The sequence below is a fragment of the Macrotis lagotis genome, chromosome 2, assembly GCF_037893015.1.
Source record: "Macrotis lagotis isolate mMagLag1 chromosome 2, bilby.v1.9.chrom.fasta, whole genome shotgun sequence".
Classification (NCBI taxonomy): Eukaryota; Metazoa; Chordata; class Mammalia; order Peramelemorphia; family Peramelidae; genus Macrotis; species Macrotis lagotis.
The window spans coordinates 189169242-189189684 of NC_133659.1; the positions used below are offsets into that span (position 1 = coordinate 189169242).

Genomic DNA, 20443 nt, shown 5'->3' on the forward strand with positions numbered 1-20443 from the left:
ATTAAGTGTCTGAGACCAGTTTTGAACCCAGGTACTCCTGACTCCAAGGCAGGTGCTTTATCCACTAGACACCTAGCTGCCCCTGCCCCTACTATTATTACTATTTTATTTTATTTTGGGTCTTTTTTCTTTTTTTGGTTTTTGCAGGGAAGTGGGGTTGGGGTGGCTTGCATGTTGCACAGCTGGGTGATTGTTGGGTGTCTGGGGCTGGATTTGGGCTTGGGTGCTCCTGGCTCCAGGGCTGGTGCTCTGTCCACTGCACCACCTGGTCATACCTACAATTATTACTATTTTTTTTTAATTTTAATTTTTTCTCACCTCTTTACTTTAATCGCTCAAGTGAGTCTATTTTTTTGGGGGTAGGGGTATTTTGTTTACTCTTAAATGAGAATATTTTATTAATGTATAAAAACATTTGTACAAAATGAGAATAAATAAATATTAAATAAAAAATAGAAAGTCAATACATGAGACAACTTTTAAAAATTGAAAATAATAAGTTTTGGTCTACATTGAAACTCCACATTTAAACATATTCTCTGACATGGATGGTATTCTCCATCACAAGTCTTAGAATTGTCTTTGATTATTGTGTTGCTGAAATGAACCAGTCTGTCAGTTGATTATCATTCATTGTTGCTATTGGTGTGGTTCTGCTCACTTCACTCAGCTTTGGTTCATGCAAGTCTTTCCAGGACATTCTGGAATCCCATCCCTCATGATTTCTTACGGAACAATACTGTTCCATCACATACATATACTACAATTTGTTCAGCCATTCCCAATTCTTTGCCACTATGAAAAGAACTGTTATATTTTTATACATGTGGTTTTATCCTTTTTTTTGTGATCTCTTTGGATTATAGACTCAGTAGTAGTATTGCTGGATTAAAGGGTATGCACAGTTTTGTTTTGCTTTTTTTTGGGGGGGGAGGGTTGCAAAGCAATGAGTTTTAAGCAACTAGGCTAAGGTCACACAGCTAGGTAATTACTGTATTTGAGGGCGGATTTGAACTCAGGTCCTCCTGACTTCAGGGCTGGTGCTCTACCCATTATACAAACCGGATATGCACAGTTTTATTGCCCTTTGGGCATAATTCCAAATTGCTCTCCAGAAAGTTTATTACTCCACCAACAATATATTAGTATCCCAGTTTACCCACATTTCCTCCAACATTAATCATTTTCCTTTTTAGTCATATTGATCAATCTGATAGATGTGAAGTGGTACCTCAGAATTGTTTTAATTTGTATTTCTCTAATCAAAATTGATTTAAAACATTTTTTCATATGAACATAGATAGCTTTAATTTCTTCTAAGAATTGCCTTTTCATATCCTTTGACCATTTTATCAATTGGGGAATGACTTGGAATACAACTATTTCTAGCAGGAATCTTTGTTTTTCATATAAGAGATTGATTTTTGGGATCCTAGTGAAGGCAAGAAAGTATTTTATGAGAGTGTGGTGAAAGTGGAAATGTGGTAGAGGGAAGCAGAATTTGTAAAGTTGAGGGAACAAGGGACTGGGAAAGGCAGATAGTTGGGAAATTATTGAGCAATCACCCTAGTAAGAACTAAGGAAGCTCCTGAGTCCCCCACACTAATTAGCCCATACTTCTATGATCCTCTGGCCTTTGATTTCCCTTTCCCTATTCAAAAAGAGAGGAAATCATATCATAGGAAACTACTTAAGTGAAAGAGCACAGGATGGGTAAAGAGCTGACTTTAAGAAGATTGGAGGAAGGTAAAAGGGTAACAATGAAGGTACTCTAAGGTCTAGATTAACATGTTACCTTTTAGCACCCTGGATGGTATCCTTCACTTCCTTTTGGACCCTGGGGAGAGTTTTGGAGCCAAGAGGGACATCCAGATGTCAGGGACAGTTTGAAGGCAGAGGGAAAGGGTGCTGCACTCTAACATTCCACTACCTTCTCCCTTTTTTCTGGTTCCTTACAATTAGACTTTCCCCTGACAGGACTTCGCCATTTCAGGCCTTAGTTTCTCTTTGCTTATGCAAAGAGGCTAGATTTGTGGTATTTAGTGTACCTGTAATTTCAATGTGTGTAGATCATAATGAGTTGATCAGCTAGATTCCCCTTGGAATAAATTAGATGTATATGTAGGTGTGTAAATAAAGCATATATAGAAAAGCACAGATATTCTTTATTTTCCTCTTTGCTCATTCAGAGAACCAGAATGTGTTTTATTTGGTAATCCCATGGGAGCTGAGCTCTTCTAGAATCCCTTACCATGTGACTCAATTTTGTCTTAGCAAAACCTGTATGAAGATTCTCCATTTTTTTTCCTCCCTCCTCTCTCTTCTTTCTTCCTCAGCTATAGAAGAAAATTCACTCCCACAGGCAGGAGGTGCTGAATTCAGGACTCCCTGTCCACCACCTTCAGGCACTGGAATGACAACATGCAACCAAGATAGTGGATTTCAGAGGTTCTAAATGTAGAGTGATTGAACAATTTAAAAATTAATATATTTTAGTAGAATTGGTTTATGTTGTAATTCTTTGTAATTTATTTATTTAAAAACATTTTTAGTAGAGGTCCATAGGCTCCACCAGGCTACTAGAGGGGTACAAAAACAAGAAAGGGTCTGAACTTCAGCTCTAGAGTGTGATGGAAACACTGGAAAACAGGTAGGATCCTGCAATGATGTCAGCATCCTATGAAAAGAGTAGTGGGACTCTGGCTTGTTACCAGTGTTTAAAACTGCAATTCCTCTTCAGTGAAGGGCCGGCCCTGGGGGAAAAGGGGAAGTAAAGTTCAGGAGGTGGGAGAGCAGGAAAGCCAGCAGGAGGTTTTTAGCCACAGTGTAATGCAGGTCCTGATAGCTTAACAACAGCAGAGATCCTGGCAGTTAGATAGCAAGCCAGCAGGGAGGATCCCAGGCCCAAACTAAGTCTAAACCCTGAAAAACTACCATAAGAGACAGGACTTATTTGGAAACAAACCACAGAACCTGGACATAAATGAGAGGGGAAAACTACTAAGGCAAGGCCTGGACTGCATAGGCAACATCTTGGACAACAACAAGCAAGGGTTCAGACCCTAGCCCAGCAAAATAAAAACTTGGATCTATACTATATCAAAGATGAACATAAAAGCCAAAAGAGCGCTCATTTTAGAAAACTACAAAGATTACATCAATACCATGTCTGAAGAAAGCAATGAAAAATCAGAAAGTATCAACAATCTATAAATTGGGCTCAAATACAAAAGCTCATTGAAATGCTTAAGAAAAGAATTTAAAAACCAAAGACTAGCAGGAGAAGAAAATAGTCATGTAGGAAAATTATGAAAAGTTGATGAAAGAAATCAACTCCATTAAAAGTAAAAACCAACTGGAAAAGGAAACAAGCTAATTGAAGAAAATAAAACCTTAAAAATTAGAATTGAACAAATAGAAACCAGTGAATCTACAGACTATGTGATTCCATGAAACAAAATAAAAAGGCTGAAAAAAATTGGAGAAAATATAAAGTATCTTTTAGGGAAAACAAATAACTTGGAAAATAGATCCAGGAAAGACAATCTATATGTCATTGGATTGCCAGAATGCCTGAACCAACAAAAGAACCTGGAAAATATCATGCAGGAAAATTTTTTTATTTTTTTAAGGTTTTTGCAAGGCAAATGGGGTTAAGTGGTTTGCCCAAGGCCACACAACTAGGTAATTATTAAGTGTTGGAGGTCGGATTTGAACCCAGGTACTCCTGATTTCAGGGCCGGTGCTTTATCCACTGCATCACTTAGTCGCCCCCATGCATGAAATTATAAGGGAAAACTGAAATATACTAGAACAAGATAACAATATAACCATTGAAAGAATCCACAGAACCCCTCCAGAAAGAGATCCCAGGATAAAAACTTATAATAGCCAAATTCCAGGACCCTGAAAGAAAAGAGAGAATGTTGCAAGCAGCAAAAAGAAAACAATTCAAATACAAAGGAAACACAATGAGACTCACACAGGACCTATAGCCTCAACACTGAAAGACTGAAAGAACTGGAATATCATATTTTGGAGACCAAAGGACCTGGGATTACAACCCAGAATGTACTACCCTGCAAAATTCAGCATATACTGCCAGGGAAAAAGATGGATGTTCAATGAAATAGAGGACTTCCAGAATTTCCTGACACAAAGACCAGAACTGAACAGAGAATTCAATTGCCAAATACATGACTGAAGAATTGCATTAAAAAAAAAAGTCAATGAAAAGAAAAAAAATGAAACAAAACAAATGTTGGTCAAGATTATCAAATTGTATGCAACTCTAAAAGGGAAGATATAACACTTGTAATTCTTTAGAACTTTACTTCTCTAAGGATAATTAGAGGGTAGAATAAAATTGAAGAAAATGAACCTAACAGATATGGGTTTAATTGGATTAGTAAAGATCACTTTACTATGTTTGAGACAAAAAGCCCAGAAGAAAAGCAAGGGTGTTAACTTAAAACTTATTTGTCAGGGTGGCTGGGTGGCGTAGTGGCTAAAGCACCGGCCTTGGAGTCAGGAGTACCTGGGTTCAAATCAGGTCTCAGACACTTAATAATTACCTAGCTGTGTGGCCTTGGGCAAGCCACTTGACCCCATTTTGCCTTGCAAAAACCTAAAAAAACCCAAAAACTTATTTGTCTCATTATCCTTTGAATCACTTTGATCACAGCTGCTTAGCACCTTGTCTAAGGAGGGCTCATAAACCCTGAGGACCTGAGTCAGTGTCTCTGTAACTTACAATCTTTTGTAGAGTTTTCAGGTGAGACCCTCAGAGCCTCCTAGCACTTAGAGATCTTTAAGATTCTTATTCCTGATTAAATCAGGGTTTGACTTAAGGGATACTTCACTTAACAATTGGTTAAGTCCCCTGGGGGGGGGGGGGGGTAAAGTGGGAGAGAGAATAGGCCTTGCTTCACTTTACAAGGTGTAATGGGAAAGGGAGTAGGTAAAGTGTGAAAGAAAATAGGCTTTGGGGGAGGGGCACAAATAGTTCAAGAAATGATATGGCTTTGGATGAAACTTTGACTCCTGAAGAGGATTGTGTGTACTAGAAAGATACTTGAAAAGGGGCTAAGGTAAAATTGATTATAATTATAATTTGAGTCAATGCTGCTTATCAAGAAATCAAGTTAACAACCTGTGATATCTTGATAACAATAGGAGCTTATCAAGCAGTCAAATAATCAAAGTGTAATTAATGATACCTGACTGATAATAGTAGAGTGATAAATAACACCAAGGGAAGAGGCACAATGATTTATAATTTTTAGAGGGAAAGAAGGGAGAATGAATGCTGAGTAAATTCTATTCAATAGATTTAACCCAGTGAGGGAATAAGATGCATTCCCACTTGGGTTTAAAAATCTAACAATCTACAGGGAAGGGGGAGACTAGGAAAGGGAAAAATAAGGGAAGAAGGGACTGATAAGAGGGAAGGTATAAATGAAAACAAACTGAAAGTTAAATTTTTAAAAGAAAAGTCAAAGGGGAAAGGTAGTAAAATTTTGATGAGGAGGAATGAGAAAAGGAAAGAGATAAATATAAATGGAGAAAGATAGGATGGAGGAAAATAAAGAATTAGTAATCTCAACTGTAAATGTGAATGGGATGAACTGTCCCATGAAATGGAAGTGGAAACCAGAATCCTACAATATGTTGTTTACAAGAAACACATTTGAAGCAGAGAGATACACACAGGGTAAAGGGAAACAGTTGGAGCAAAATATATTATGCCTCAGCTGAATTAAAAAAATCAGGGGTAGTGATCCTAATCTCAGATAAAGTAAAAGCAAAAATCAATCTCATTAAAAGGGATAAGGAAGTAAACTACATCTTCGTAAATGGCACCATTGGTAATGAAGCTATATCACTATTAAACATATATGTATCTAGTGGTATAGCATCCAGATTCTTAGAGGAAAAGCTGAATGAATTACAAGGAGACATAGACAGCAAAACTTTAATAATGGGAGATCTCAATCTCCCTCTCTCAAAACTAGATAAATCTAACAACAAAATAATCAATAAGGAAGCTACGAAGGTGAATGAAATTTTAGAAAACTTAGATATGTTAGACCGCTGGGAAAAACTTAATGGGGATAGAAAAGAATGTACCTTTTTTTGGTAGTATATGGCACCTTCACCAAAATTGACCATGTTCTAAAGTACAAAACCTTACAATCAATTGTGGAAAGGCAGAAATAATAAATTACACATTTCTCAGATCATGATGCAATAAAAAATACATGTAATAAAGGGTCAGAGAAAGATAAATCAAGGACTAATTGGAAATTAAATAACTTTATCTTAAATAATAGGGGACCAAACAGCAAATAATAGAAATAATAATAATATCCAAGAAAATGATAATAATGAGATATCATACCAAAATTTATATGATGCATCCAAGGCAGTTTTGAAGGGAAACTTTATATCTCTAAATGCCTATATGAATAAAATAGAGAAAGAGGAGATCAATGAATTGGACAAGCAACTAAAAAAGCTAGAAAAAAGAACAAATTAAACATCCCCAATTAAATACCAAATTAGAAATTCTGAAAAATCAAGGGAGAAATTAATAAAATTGAAAGCAAGTAAACCATTGATCTCATAAATAAAACTAAGAGTTGGTTTTATGAAAAAGTCAATAAAATAGACAAACCATTTATTAATCTGATTTTAAAAAAAAAGGAAAGAAGATAACCAAATTATCAGTATCAAAAATAAAAAGGGTGAACTAGCCACCAATAAGGAGGAAATTAAAGAGATAATTTGGAGCTACTTTGCCCAACTATATGCCAATATATTTAATAACTTGAGTGAAATAGATGAATATTTACAAAAATACAAACTGCCCAGATTAACAGAAGAGGAAATAAATTATATAATCCTAGTTCAGAAAAAGAAATTGAAGAAACCATCAATAAAGGTCTCATTTCTAAAAAAAAAATTTATAAGATCACAAGTCATTCTCCATAAATGGTCAAAGGATATGAATAGACAGTTTTCAAATGAAGAAATTAGAGCTATATATAATCATATAAAAATGCTTCAATCACTGTTGATTAGAGAAATGAAAATTAAAACAACGAGCTATCATCTCACATCTATCAGATTGGCCAAGAGGAGGAAAAGGAAAGATGATCAATGTTGGAGAGGTTGTGGGAGGATTGGGACATTGATGCATTGCTAGTGGAGTTGTGAACCGATCCAACTTTTCTGGAGAGCAATGTGGAACTATGCCCAAAGAGCAATAAAACTATTCATACCCTTTGACCCAGCAATTCCAATACATCCAGAAGAAATTATAAAAAAATGGGAAAAGTCCTACATGTTCCAAAATATTCATTATAGCTTTTATTGCAGTGGCAAAGAATTGGAAATTGAGGGGATGCTCATCAACTGGGGAATGGCTAAACAAGTTATGGTACATGAATACTATGGAATATTATTGTTCTATAAGAAATTATAAATGGTTGGAGTCTAGAGAAGCATGGAATGACTTACAGTATCTGTTATCCAGTGAAGGGAGTAGAACCAGAGAACAATGTACACATCAACAACATTATTAGATGAACAGCCTTGGTGGAAGCAGTTCCTCTCAGCAGTCCAGAGAGCTAGGATAGCTGTGTTAGACTTGCTATGGACTATATGATCCCCAACCAGAGGAAGAAAAACAAAACAAAACAAAACACAGGAAAAAAAAAACCCAACCCTTCAGAATCTGATGAATACTTTGTAAAAATTCTCTTAGGTATCTTTTCCCCTTAATCCTAATTCCTCATGTCAAAAATTACTAATTTGTAAATATGTTTAACTAAATGTGTTCGTAAAATGCTAACCTTGACTATTCCCTGCTGAGGGGAGGGGGGATGGGAAGGGAGGATGGAGGGAAATTTTGTAACTTGGAAATATGCCTATGGATGAAAATAAATAAATGGATAAATAAATACATGAATAAATAAATGAATGAATAAACAAACAGACAAATATGTAGCCCAATCATCACAAGTGAGGTCTTTGGTGGGTCCTTCCATGAGAGGTGTGTATGTATGTGTGTGTGTGTGTGTGTGTGTGTGTGTGTGTGTGACCCCTTGACACTGGATCAACTCCAGCCTCAGAACTGTCTCTTTTGGGGGCTGGCAAAAAGCAGGGAGAGACTTTGGATTTCTGCCCAAAACCCAGGTCAGCCTCATCCCCCAAGCCGACCCAGCATCCCTATGTCCCCAAGTAGGCCATCCTTTGGGCCTGGGTGCATGGACTTGTCAGTGGGCCAGGCCCAGGACCAGGCCCCTATACTCTCCAGAGGGGTCTGGTTCCATGCCCACCAAATCGGAAGTGCCTCTGAAGCTGCGGGGGAGGCTATGGAAGGGGAGCCCTTAGGGGTTTCAGGAGTGTCTGAGGCCCCATATGGGCAAAGCTTGGCAAAGAGACAGGATCTGAACTCAGGTGCTCCTGACTCCATCCTGCCACCTCCTTGCCCCCATTATGAAGTAGGGAACAATACCTGAACCTCCTCCCCCCAATCCCCTGGGAAGGGCCAGTTCTAGAATATTCAGAGGGAAACCCCGGCAAGTGGGACAGCTTTGGAATGAATGGGTGGAAGTCACTCAAAGCAAGCAAGCAAAAGGTATTTATTAAGTGCTTCCTCTTTTCTAGTATGTGCTGAGTACTAGGAATATAAATACAAGTAAAAAGACTGTCATTATCATGTGGAAACAGAAAACCCCAAAGCATAAAACACATCGCATAGAGAAAGCATTTATGTCCTGCACAACTGCTGTTTCTTGGAACTATGTGGAAATTGAGCCTCGTTTCCATAAAATCTGCATATGCATATGAGCCACCCCATAATGCCCCGCAGTCTTTTCCCGATGTCCTCTGGGAGAAACACATGCCCAGATGGGTGCCAAAGGGCACATTTCCTCACGTTTCCTTTAAGATCCCCAACTGTCCCAGTTCTCCAACATCTCCCTAATTCTGCTGTGTGTATAAAGCTGCTCTCAGAACCTTCAGGGGGCTGAACATCCTTATTCTGAGTGTAATGAATGTTTTTTTTCTTTCACTTCCCTTCTCCCACAATTGAAACATTTCCATTCAAGTAGCTTACATTTTTTTTCTTGTTTTTTGCAAGGCAATGGGGTTAAGTGGCTTGCCCAAGGCCACACAGTTAGGTAATTATTAAGTGTCTGAGGTGGGATTTGAACCCAAGTCCTCCTGACTCCAGGGCTAGTGCTCTAGCCACGGTGCCACCTAACTGCCCCCAAGTAGTTTACATTTTAATGGTAGAAGACTGCACAAAAAGGGAGCAGAATGGGGCCGGCTAGGGCAAGCCACTTAACCCCATTGCCTTGCAAAAAACCAACAAAAAAAAACAAACCAAAAAAAAAGGGGAGCAGAAGAGGTTGGAGGGAGAGCAAAGGAAGACCTCCCCCTGGACTTGACATTAACAAAGCTTGGAAAATTAGTCCAAAGCCTGGGGGAGAATGAAGGTTGATTGGTCTGGAACTCCATTCCAAAATGACCCAAGTGTTTGGGATAAAAATATATCGAGAGACTCCTCTGAACAACAATAACAACAAAGTTTATTTACTTTTCTTGAAAGAAGGGCACACTCCCAAGTCTCACGGTAGTGAGGATCAAGGAGCTACAACCAGATGCAAACCAAGTAAGATTATTTGGCCTAATGCAGTCCCCACCCCAGCCCCTCCAGAGTATACCCCAAAATCTACCCAGTAACAAAGAAAAGAGTGAAATGTTTTCATAAAAGATTACCTAACTATCTAAATGATGAGAATATATAAAAAAAAAGATTTTAATGACCTTCTATGCCTATCTAAATGAAGTAATGTCTAAGAACAAAGAACACAAGGTCTTTCTTGCAATGGTCTACTACTATGTCCTCCTAGTTGGTAAAAATAGTCTTATCATAAAGCAGGTGGGTCATAAGATGTTTTTGAAATGCAAGGTCTTTCTACGAGTAGTCTACTGTCCTAGTTAGTAAAAAAAAATACCTTTTACCAGAAAGCAGGTGTCTTGCTTGGAATGCAAAGTCTTTCTTCTAAAAATAGTCTAAGAATAATAGTTGTTCTCTTCCTAATGTTTCTTAACCCTGAGAGGACTTCACTAGGAATATCAACCCTAAAAAGGTCTTATTGGGAATTTTCCACTCAGCAGGAAGGAGTCCTCCAATGTTATGGAATGTTCCTGGCTTGTGGTTCAGTCCTATTTTTTTTTTTTTGTTGTTGTTGTTGTGTATGTATCTGGGGAAGATAGGACTTAATAGGTCAAATATCTAGTAAGTATCACAGCTTGAGATTCAAGTATGCATCCCTTTTTGATTTTATAAGTCCCAGGGATCTTTTCACTATATTCTTGTTTTTTATGAAATTAAGTGAAATGCAATAGAAGTTTGGAGAAGAACTCATATCATTATGAACTGAAATAATTTGGGAAAGAATTTGAACAAAGAATTGAAGGATGGATAGGACTTGTGTTGTTGGAAACGAAAAGGAATGGCATTCTGGACTTTTTTTTTTTTTTTTTGCAAGGTAACAGGGTTAAGTGGCTTGCCCAAGGCCACACAGCTAGGTAATTATTAAGTGTCTGAGGCCAAATTTGAACTCAGGTACTCTTGACTCCAGGGCCGGTGCGCTATCCACTGCACCACCTAGCTGCCCCTAAGGAATGACATTCTGGAAAGAAGAGAAATTATAAAGGTATGGAGAGCAACTTGATTAGACGATTCAAAGCCACTCAGGTAAAGCCTGAGTACTTAGTGGGATAGCCTAACAGAACTAGCTGCCATCAATTCTCAACCTTTTCCTAATGTTTAGGATAATATTACATCTAGACCTCAGATTCTGGCAGGAAACAATCTCTTGATACCAAATCACTGGGAAGGGTATCTAGAAATTTCAGTCACTATTGAGCCTATCTTTTTAGATGCTAACACTCAGGTCTGTAGGTTCATACCCCTTTGTTCTGAGAGTATCTGTTTTTGTGAATTGATGCCTATAAAGCATACAGTACAGAGGTCACTGTATCCTGTCTCCTCAAGTCTTTTTCCAGCAAACTCCTAGACAGCCACTGAGCAGTCATTGTTGAAGCCTGGGAGTGTGGTAGGAGGGTCATACCAGCCTCAACAACTGCTAGAAAAGCGTGGAGCCCTTCAGAGAGCTCATGAGAAAGTTGTTCAGTTGTTTGTGTCTGACTCTTTGTGACCCTGTGGACCATACTGTCCATGGGATTTTCTTGGCAAAGATACTGGAGTGATTTGCCATTTCCTTTTTCCGTGGATTGGAAAGTACCAGTCTTTTAGATTTTTTATCATAAAGAATGGCTCTTTGGGGGTGAGAGAATGGATAGGAAAAAAATATTGGAATATAAGCATACGATATAACATTTTGTTTAGGTATCAATACAATATTTGAGTTTTTTAAATAAGGGAGTATGAACCCACTGAACGAAAAGCAAAGTACTCTCAACCTAAATGTCTCATAGAGATCTGAACTCTTTTCTAATCTGTTTTTTACTCCCTAATTTTGTTTCTCTTCCTTTCAGCATCCCCATCATGCTCTCTGTGCACTCAGAACAGCTGCACTAGACTGGTTTTCCCCCATAATACATGCTGTGGTCCTCCCAGAGGGCACCATGAACCTGACAGGAGACATGCAGCCATTAGTTGAACAGGTAATGACGGTGAAAAGGTTGCAAGTGTGTGTACAATGTGAGCCTTCATCCCTAAGGCAACCCAACCAGCTAGAAATCAGATTATATGTTCGGCACTTGGAGAAGAAGCCTCTACGCAGTTTCTGATAGATCCCAGAATTCTTCTTTATGGAGGAGAGCGTCCAGGAGTTGAGGACCCCCATTCTAATACAGTTTGAGATTGCCCCTTAATCTCTTAGTTTTTAGAATGAAGACTAGGCTCTTTCAACCTGGCACAACCTTGACTATATGCATGAATTCCTTTCCCCAGATCCTCAGGGCCCTTTTATCACTATAGGAAAGGATGGGCACAAGAAGGCCATCTTAGAAAACCCAAGTGATCTCTCCCTCACTGCTGTTGGCCAGCTGTCCACCTTCTGCCCCTGCCAGGTTCCTCTTCATTTTAAATTAATTACATCAAGCTCCCATGTTTGAACCCTTTGTTCAATATAGGATCCCACAGGGATCCTATTTAGTTCCACTATTAGTTATTATTCAACAATGCAGGGAAGTGGGATGGGAGCCAGATCATGGAGACATGCAGGGTATCTTCAGTCATACTTATTGCTAACTCTATGTATGTGTCTGGGGCTAAATCCATAGGGCCTAGAATTCGGGGGTTGGCAAACCCAGAATGACTTGACAAGTACTAGTCTCTCTGGTCACTTTGGAATTCTTACCTGCTACTGGGACAGATATATTCCTGTCTCAACTTGATAAAGGGCTTCTCCCTGCCACACTCTTCCCACCTCCCACCAGCTGAGTGAAAGAAAGGTAAAGGAATCAATTACTCTTTGGCCTTTTTCTTCATCTTCCCTCCAGATTCCTCAGATTTGAGTGACTGTGACATACCCTCAGGGGAAAATGTAAGCTTTCCCAGACTGGAGAGAACTTATAAGGAGTTTTCAGGTGTAAACTGTTGGCCTTAGGTCAACAGGAAGGAAGGCAACAGTTATGGCCCCACCTGTAACTCGACACTATTGAGAAAGAAGGAAATTTGTGGTCATATAGCCGAGACTGGGCACAATTGAGTGGTTTGAATGTTCCTAGTGAACTTGGGTATTTAAAAATATTTTGATAACTCATTATATTGGTTTCCTTTGTAATTCTATGGATTTTATTTGATATATTAAAAACTTCATTCCCAAGTAAACATGTACACACACACACTTACACACACACACACACACACACACACACACACACACTAACAGGCAAGATGCCACTTCTCTTTCCATCACAACATTAGGCACACCCTACCAGTTGGCCTGGGCCACAGGCCTAGCATAATAACACCTGTGCCTAGCATTGCCATGTGTGACTAAAATGGAAAAAGTGGCATAGAGCCCAGACTGGGATTTCTGGCTCTTTGTAGGACTTCACTGAGGATGTCAATTGTGCCTTTGAGTTACTGCTGAAGCTCACATCCTTGCTGGATGAGGCTGACCAGTGGTGCAAGTGAGTGATCCCATGGCCTCTGACTTGCTAATGTGCCCAGCAGAAGCCATTCTGTTTGTAGGGCCCACTTCTTTCTAGAAGTTCTCTTCTGGGCCATACTTAGAGAACATTACACATCAAGATGTCTCATGTCCTGATCCACTTCCCTCAGGTGCCTCCTTCCCTGGGAAAAACTGGGAGAAGATTCCTTGGTCAGATAGGATTCTCCACCAGTTGGGTAGACATACCCCAGGTGGGGCATCCTCTCCATAGACTAGTGCTTCTTTACTTCCCTTTCTGAAGCCCCCAGAGAAGCTTCTAAAAGACTCTGCTTCTAGAATTGGAGCAGATCTGAGGACAGATTCCCTCTGCTCTAAAGACTCTTCTATGTCTGCTCAAATAATATTCTCTACCTCCCTCTCTTCTTCCCAGCTGTGATTGTATTAAGCTGCTCCTCCAGGAGTGTAGTAAACAATACTGCTCTCTGACATGAACACAAGCAGCCTGATGGCCAGGCAGTAAGTGTATATATATTTGGACCAACCTTGGCTGCTCACACTTCCACTCCCTGTGTCAATTTTTTCCCCCTTATTATTCAATATTTTATTTTTTCCCAATTAAATGTGAAAACAATTGGTTAAGTGACTTGCCCAAGGTCACACAGCTAGGTAATTATTAAGTGTGTAAAATGGAATTTGTACTTAGGTCCTCCTGACTCCAGGTCCACTGCTTCACCTAGCCACCCTAGTTTTTTTTTTAAACTTGTAGTTCCATATTCTCTCTCTCCTTCCCATCCTTACTGAGGTAAGCAATTTGACATAGGTTATACATGTATAATCACGTTAAATATATTTTCATGTAAGTCATTCTGTAAAAACAGACAAAAAACCCCAAGAAAAATAAAGAAAAGGTGTCTTTGATCTGCAATGAGGATAACTGGACAGCAATTTTCATCATAAGTCCTGCAGAATTGTCATTGGATCGTTGAGAAAACTAAGTTATTCCTAGTAGATCATACAATATTGCTATTAACTATGTATTAACTATGTGTTTTGTTTCTACTCATTTCACTTTGCATCAGTTCAAGTAATTCTTTCCATGTTTCTCTGAGAGCATCCTGTTCATCATTTCTTAAAATACAATAGTATTCTGTCACAATCATATACAACAACTTGTTTAGCCATTCTCAATTGATGGATATATACCCTCAATTTCCAAATCTTTGCCAACACTAAAAGAATTGCTATAAATATTTTTATACATATAGGTCTTTTCCTTTTTGTTTTTATTTCTTTGGGATACAGACCTAGTAGTGGTATTCTTTGGTCAAAGGATATGCATGGATTTATAACTCTTTGGGCATAGTTTCAAATTGCTTTCCATTCTGGAGAGTACCAATAGTACATTAAATTTTTCCACACCTCCAACATTTGTTATTTTCCTTTTCTGTCATATTAGCCAATCTGTCAAGTGTAAAATGAAAGCTCAATTGCTTTAATTTGTATTTCTCATCCACAGTGATTTAGAACATTTTTATATGATTATGGTTAGTTCTGATTACTTTCATCTGAAAACTACCTGTTCAAATTTTGACTATCAATTGAGGAATGGCTCATATTTCTATAAATTTGACTCAGTTGTCTATGTGTTTGAGAAATGAAGACTATCAGAAAAACTCACTTAAATTTTTTTTTCACAGTAATGATGATCAATTATGTATTTCCCTCCATCCTGTTTTCCCCATTTATCCTGTTCATTTTTCCTTTTATTTTGTCCATTCTCAAAAGTATTTTGCTTCTGACTTTTATCTTCTCCAAACTTCCCTCCCTTCTATCAGCTCTCCCCTTCTTTTATTCCCTTCCCTTCCTATTTTCCTGTATAGTAAGACAGATTGCTACATACAACTGAGTGTGTATATTAATTCCTCTTTGAGCCGATTCCAATGAGAATTGAAGAAGGAGGGTTCATGTACTATCCCTCTGCTTTCCCCATCTCCCCCTCCATCAAGCCTCTGCTATTCAGATAATTTATCCCATTTTACCACTACCTTTTTCTTTCTACACTACATTTTTCTTCCTCATCTCTTAATTTAATTTAATATTTTAAAGATAATCATACCATCAGGGGTGACTAGGTGGCACAATGGATAGAACACTGCCCCTAGAGTCAGAAGGACCTGAGTTCAAATCCAACCACAGACATTTAATAATTACCTAGCTGTGTGATCTTGGGCAAGTCACTTTAACCCCACTGCCTTGCCAAAACAAACAAACAATAAAATTGCTTTATTAAAAAAAAAAGATAATCATACCATCACATTTAATTCACACCTCAGCTTTTTGGCCACATATTTCCTTTTAATGCCCTAATAACAAGAAAATTTAGGAATATAAACAGCTTAACCTTATTAAATCCCTTTTGATTTCTTTTTCTTATGTTTATCCCTTTATGCTTCTTTTGCATCTTGTATTTGAAAATCAAATTTTCTATTCAGCTTTGGTCTTTTCATTAAGAATCCTCTGGTTCTAGGAAATCAGGGCAGTTTTCCTTGACAATTTCTTTTTTTATATATTTATTAATTTCCAAGAATTATTTTATTATTTTTTTTTGCAAGGCAATGGGGTTAAGTGGCTTGCCCAAGGCCACACAGCTAGGTAATTATTAAGTGTCTGAGGCTGGATTTGAACTCAGGTACTCCTGACTCCGGGGCTGGTACTCTATCCACTGTGCCACCTAGCCATCCCTCCTTGACAATTTCTTAAAAGATGCTATTTAGGTTCTTTTTTTGTTCATGACTTTCAGGTAGTACAATAATTTTTAAATTACTCTCTCCTGGACCTATTTTTTTAAATTTTCCAATGAGTTACTTCATATTTTTTTTATTCTTTTGATTTTGTTTGATTGTTTCTTGATGTTTCATAAGTCATTAGCTTTCCCTTGCCCAATTCTAACTTTTAAGAAATTATTTTCTTCAGTGAACTTCTGTTCCACCTTTTCCATTTGGCCAATTCTACTTTTAAAGGAGTTCTTCTCTTCAGTGAATTTTTTTTTTATCTTTTCTTATTTGACCAATTCTGCTTTTCAAGGCATTCTTCTCTTTATTGGATTTTTGTGCCTATTTTACCATTTTGTCTATTCTTTTTTTAAGGTATTATTTTCTTCAGTAATTTTTATGCCCCCTACATCAAGTTGTTGATTTATTTTCATGATTTTCTTGCATTGTTTTTATTTCTCTTCCCAGTTTTTCCTTTATCTCTCTTACTTGATTTTTAAAATACTTTTTGAGCACTTCCATTTTTTTCCTTTGAAATTTTCAATGCAGGAATTTGGATTTTGTTGTCTTCTTCTGACTATGTATGTTTTTTGGTCTTGCTTATCACCATAGTAACTTTCTATGATCAGAATTTTTTTCTGTTGTTTGCTCATTTTCCAGCCTGTTTCTTGACTTTTAACTCTTTACTAAAGTGGGACTCCGCTTCCAGGGTAGAGGGCTCACTGTCCCAACTTCAAGTTTTTTGTGCATTGTTTTCAGCGGTGATTTTTGGGGATCTATAAGTTTTTTTGCTCTTTCAAGGTGATGATCTAGGAAAAGGTGTTTACTACACTTCTGTACTATGCATTAATTTGTGAGCCCCACAAGTATTCTTTTCTTCCCTGGAACTGTGAAGTGGTGCCCTGCTCTGCTATGACTGCAAGTTCAGCTATGCTAATGCTCCTTCTCCCACTGGGACTAAGACTCAGGACCTCTCCCTGGTGCCAGCAAAGGGATACCTGTAAATCTCTTTCTGACTGGTTGTCTGATCTCCTTACTGTCTTTGGGTTGAGAGGTCTGAAGATTGCCACTGCTGCCCCTCGTTTTGTTGACCCAGATGAGGCCTTGTTGGCTAGTATTTTGAGTTTGTGACTGTAATTTGCATTATAGAGTGCAAGGAAAGGGCCAAATGTCCATGCTGTATGACTATTTTCTTATCCTCTTAGCCACCTTTCCCTACATCAGGAGATCAAAATTTATTTTGATCCTCATTTTTCCTCCTCCCTCTTTCAATTAGTATCATAGGATTGTCCCTTTTCAATTCCTACCTCAGTTTTCCTCTGATGAGAGTAGAGGAAAAGATGGAATGTAGAATGGTAAAAATGAGAATATTTTAAATGCTGTATATAACCTATCAAGTTACTTGCCTTCTCAATGAAGAGGGGAGAAAATTTGGAACTCAGAATTTTAAAAAATTGATGTTAAATATTTTTACATGTAATTGGAAAAATAGTTTTAAAAATATTAGGCAAAAGGAGTGACTATAACTATAAGTCATTAAATACAAGTTAAAAGAGGCAATATTAGGAAGAGTTTTGGATCAGGGAGGCGAGAGACCTACTAGAGAGCTAAAACTTCTGATTCTGATGTTGAGTTTTGTGACCTTGGATAATTCACATGACCTCTTTGGGCACAAGTTTCTTCCCTAAAATAAGGAAACTGGACTAAGTAGAATTTAAAGACTTTTTCAGCTCATGCCATTATTCATGATTTCTTATGAAATCCTTTTCCAACTAGCTCCACAAAATCCGTTCTTCACGTGTATTAGATCAGCAGTTGGCCTTCGATGTTTTTAAAGATTGTGATGACAAAGTTGTTCTAGTGTAATGTGGTTTATAACCCAAAAACTGATGACTGACACTAGTCAAGATGCACAGATTTCCTCCCTTCTGCTGTCTCCAGCTGTCCCTGTTGTCCCAGGCCACTCTTTTGACCTAGCTCCCTTCTTTCCACAGCTTGGATGATTTCATAAAGTATATTAGTGTGAAAATTATAAGTTATCTCTTTGCCCTCTCCTTGAGGGGGAGAGAGAGAGAGAGAGAGAGAGAGAGAGAGAGAGAGAGCGAGAGAGCAACAGGTGTGGTTGGGGTGGGGCTAGGGGATAGATTCCCTGGTTTCAGGGGAGAGAGGGAGGGAGAAAGCTCTTTGTCCTATGATGGATGAGTAATCTGGATTGTTTAAAAGACCCTGAATAGGGGCAAGTGAGGGCAGGCAAAGGATTCTTCTAAAATTGTGCCTGCCTACCCTCTTTGTGACCTGGATTTTGCTGTTTGGTTGGGGGTAGGGAGAGCAGAGGAGGGCCTCAGTTAGAACCTTTGGGGAATTCCCATATTTCAGGAGAGGAATGATGCTCAAAGTGAAAGCCCAAGAAAAGGAAGCTGAGTCCCAGGTCTGTCTGTGATGCAGATGCTCTCTTCCTGACCTTCCTTGATCTGAACCCTTCTTGCCTTCAGGCAAGCCCTGGGCAAGACTTCTCCTTACTTCTGCCTCTTCTCCCCACAACCAAAACAGCTTCAGTCCGTGCACTGCTGTTTGACATCTCCTTCTTCATGTTGTGCCATGTGGCCCAGACCTATGGTTCCAAGGTCAGTGAGAGGGGAAGGGCAGCAGGGAATGGGGTAGGGAATGACAAAGGACTTGGTCATATGGAAATGGGAAAGAAACCATTTGTGAAGGCCAAAGAAACTTTCCTAGATCACCAGATTTTAGGACTAATGAGACACGATGCCAGTGGTTGATGGGTGCCCAGGTCATCAGAAAAGGGATCCCTTCTCCTTTCTCCCCCCAGGCTCATGCAGAATCTTTAGGGACCATATCCTCACTGACCACAAGATGGCGAACTAGGCCTCATTTTCTTCTCATTTCCCTAAAAACTGTAGCTGTGTCTGTGGTGGGTGGGAGACAATGTCAGGGATGAAGGTTGGGGCCCATTGAGGCAGAGTTGGAGTGGCAGTGGTCCACCAGTTACCTGGTGGGTAGACACTTTACTCTCTTTCCTTACTTTGGTCCTCCATCCAGGTCATTCTTTCAGAATCAAGCACCGTGGATGAAGTGCCCTTCTTTGAGACCTGGATGCAGACATGCATGCCCGAGGAGGGCAAGATCCTGAATCCTGACCACCCCTGCTTCCGACCTGACTCCACCAAGGTGGAATCCTTGGTTGCCCTTCTCAACAACACCTCTGAAATGAAGCTAGTGTAGGTGGCCTGAAAGGATGCAAATGGAGGCATGTTTCTCCTTTAAGACCTCATTTTGGTGACCTTCCTCCCACTTCTTTCCAACAGGCAGATGAAGTGGCATGAAGCCTGTCTTAGCATCTCAGCTGCCATCTTGGAGATTCTGAATGCCTGGGAGAATGGAGTCCTGGCTTTTGAGTCCATCCAGGTAGCCAGTACCCTCCATCCAAAGTAATGCCTTTTGGCCCAGGATAGGACATCCTTAATTCCCACCCTCACCTCTCTTCTCTCTTCCCTGAGAGTTACTTGCCAGTCCAGGTTATCACTGTGTCTTTTTTTTTTTTTTTAGGTTTTTGCAAGGCAAATGGGGTTAAGTGGCTTGCCCAAGACCACACAGCTAGGTAATTATTAAGTGTCTGAGACCGGATTTGAACCCAGGTACTCCTGACTCCAAGTCTGGTGCTTTATCCACTACGCCACCTAGCCGCCCCTATCACTGTGTCTTCTTGAGGGTGTTCCCCATTTGTGGAACTCTTAAGATCCAGGGTCTCTTCCTTCTGCAGCCAAGGTCACTTCTAGACCTCTAGGTCCCTTCTCCCTCCCCCACCCAGACCTCAGAGTCAGGGTGGGCACACTGGATAACGGTGGACCCAGGGTCCAACTTGCTAGAAGAAACACTCTCCAGGGAAAGGGTATAGGGCATGGCTTGGTGTTGGGCCTGGTACCTACAGCTCTCATATTTCCCATCCCAGAAAATCACAGACAACATCAAGGGAAAGGTGTGCAGCCTGGCAGTGTGTGCTGTTGCTTGGCTTGTGGCCCATGTCCGTATGCTTGGCCTAGATGAGCGTGAGAAATTACTGCAGATGATTCAACACCTGGTAGGGCCTCTCTTCAGTGAGAACACCCTAAAGTTCTACAATGAGAGGTCTGTAATCTTCCCTTTCTCTTCTAAGCCTTTCCATGCACTTTTGCATACAGTACTTCCAATCACCCTGATTCCTTTTTGGGCTAGAAAACCCAGTCATTTCTATTGTGCTACTAATTGTACATCCTTGTGGGAAGGAGTTTTTAATCTGTGTATTGGAGAGACCTTTTGCCTTCCTTTCCAGCCTTTGATCTTTGAGTCATTTTCCCTTTTCTTGAACTCTATTAGGTCCTGAGGAGCTCACCTACTTTCAGTCATTCATTCATTCAGTAAATGTTGAGTTCCTCCTATGTGGAAAATAGTTGTTTTTAATATCTTGTAAAGGGAAGAGATGGCAAAATTCAGCTAAAATGTTTTCACAGTCAC

The 20443-nt window shown here is 39.3% G+C and overlaps 1 non-coding gene across 1 annotated transcript; it reads left to right on the forward strand.

Annotated features, from left to right (window-relative positions):
• The first annotated feature begins 18301 nt into the window (after positions 1-18301).
• On the forward strand, positions 18302-18410 carry LOC141515795 (small nucleolar RNA SNORD124). The gene has a single exon (XR_012476533.1). It is a non-coding gene; the product is annotated as a small nucleolar RNA SNORD124 (small nucleolar RNA).
• The last annotated feature ends 2033 nt before the right edge of the window (positions 18411-20443 follow it).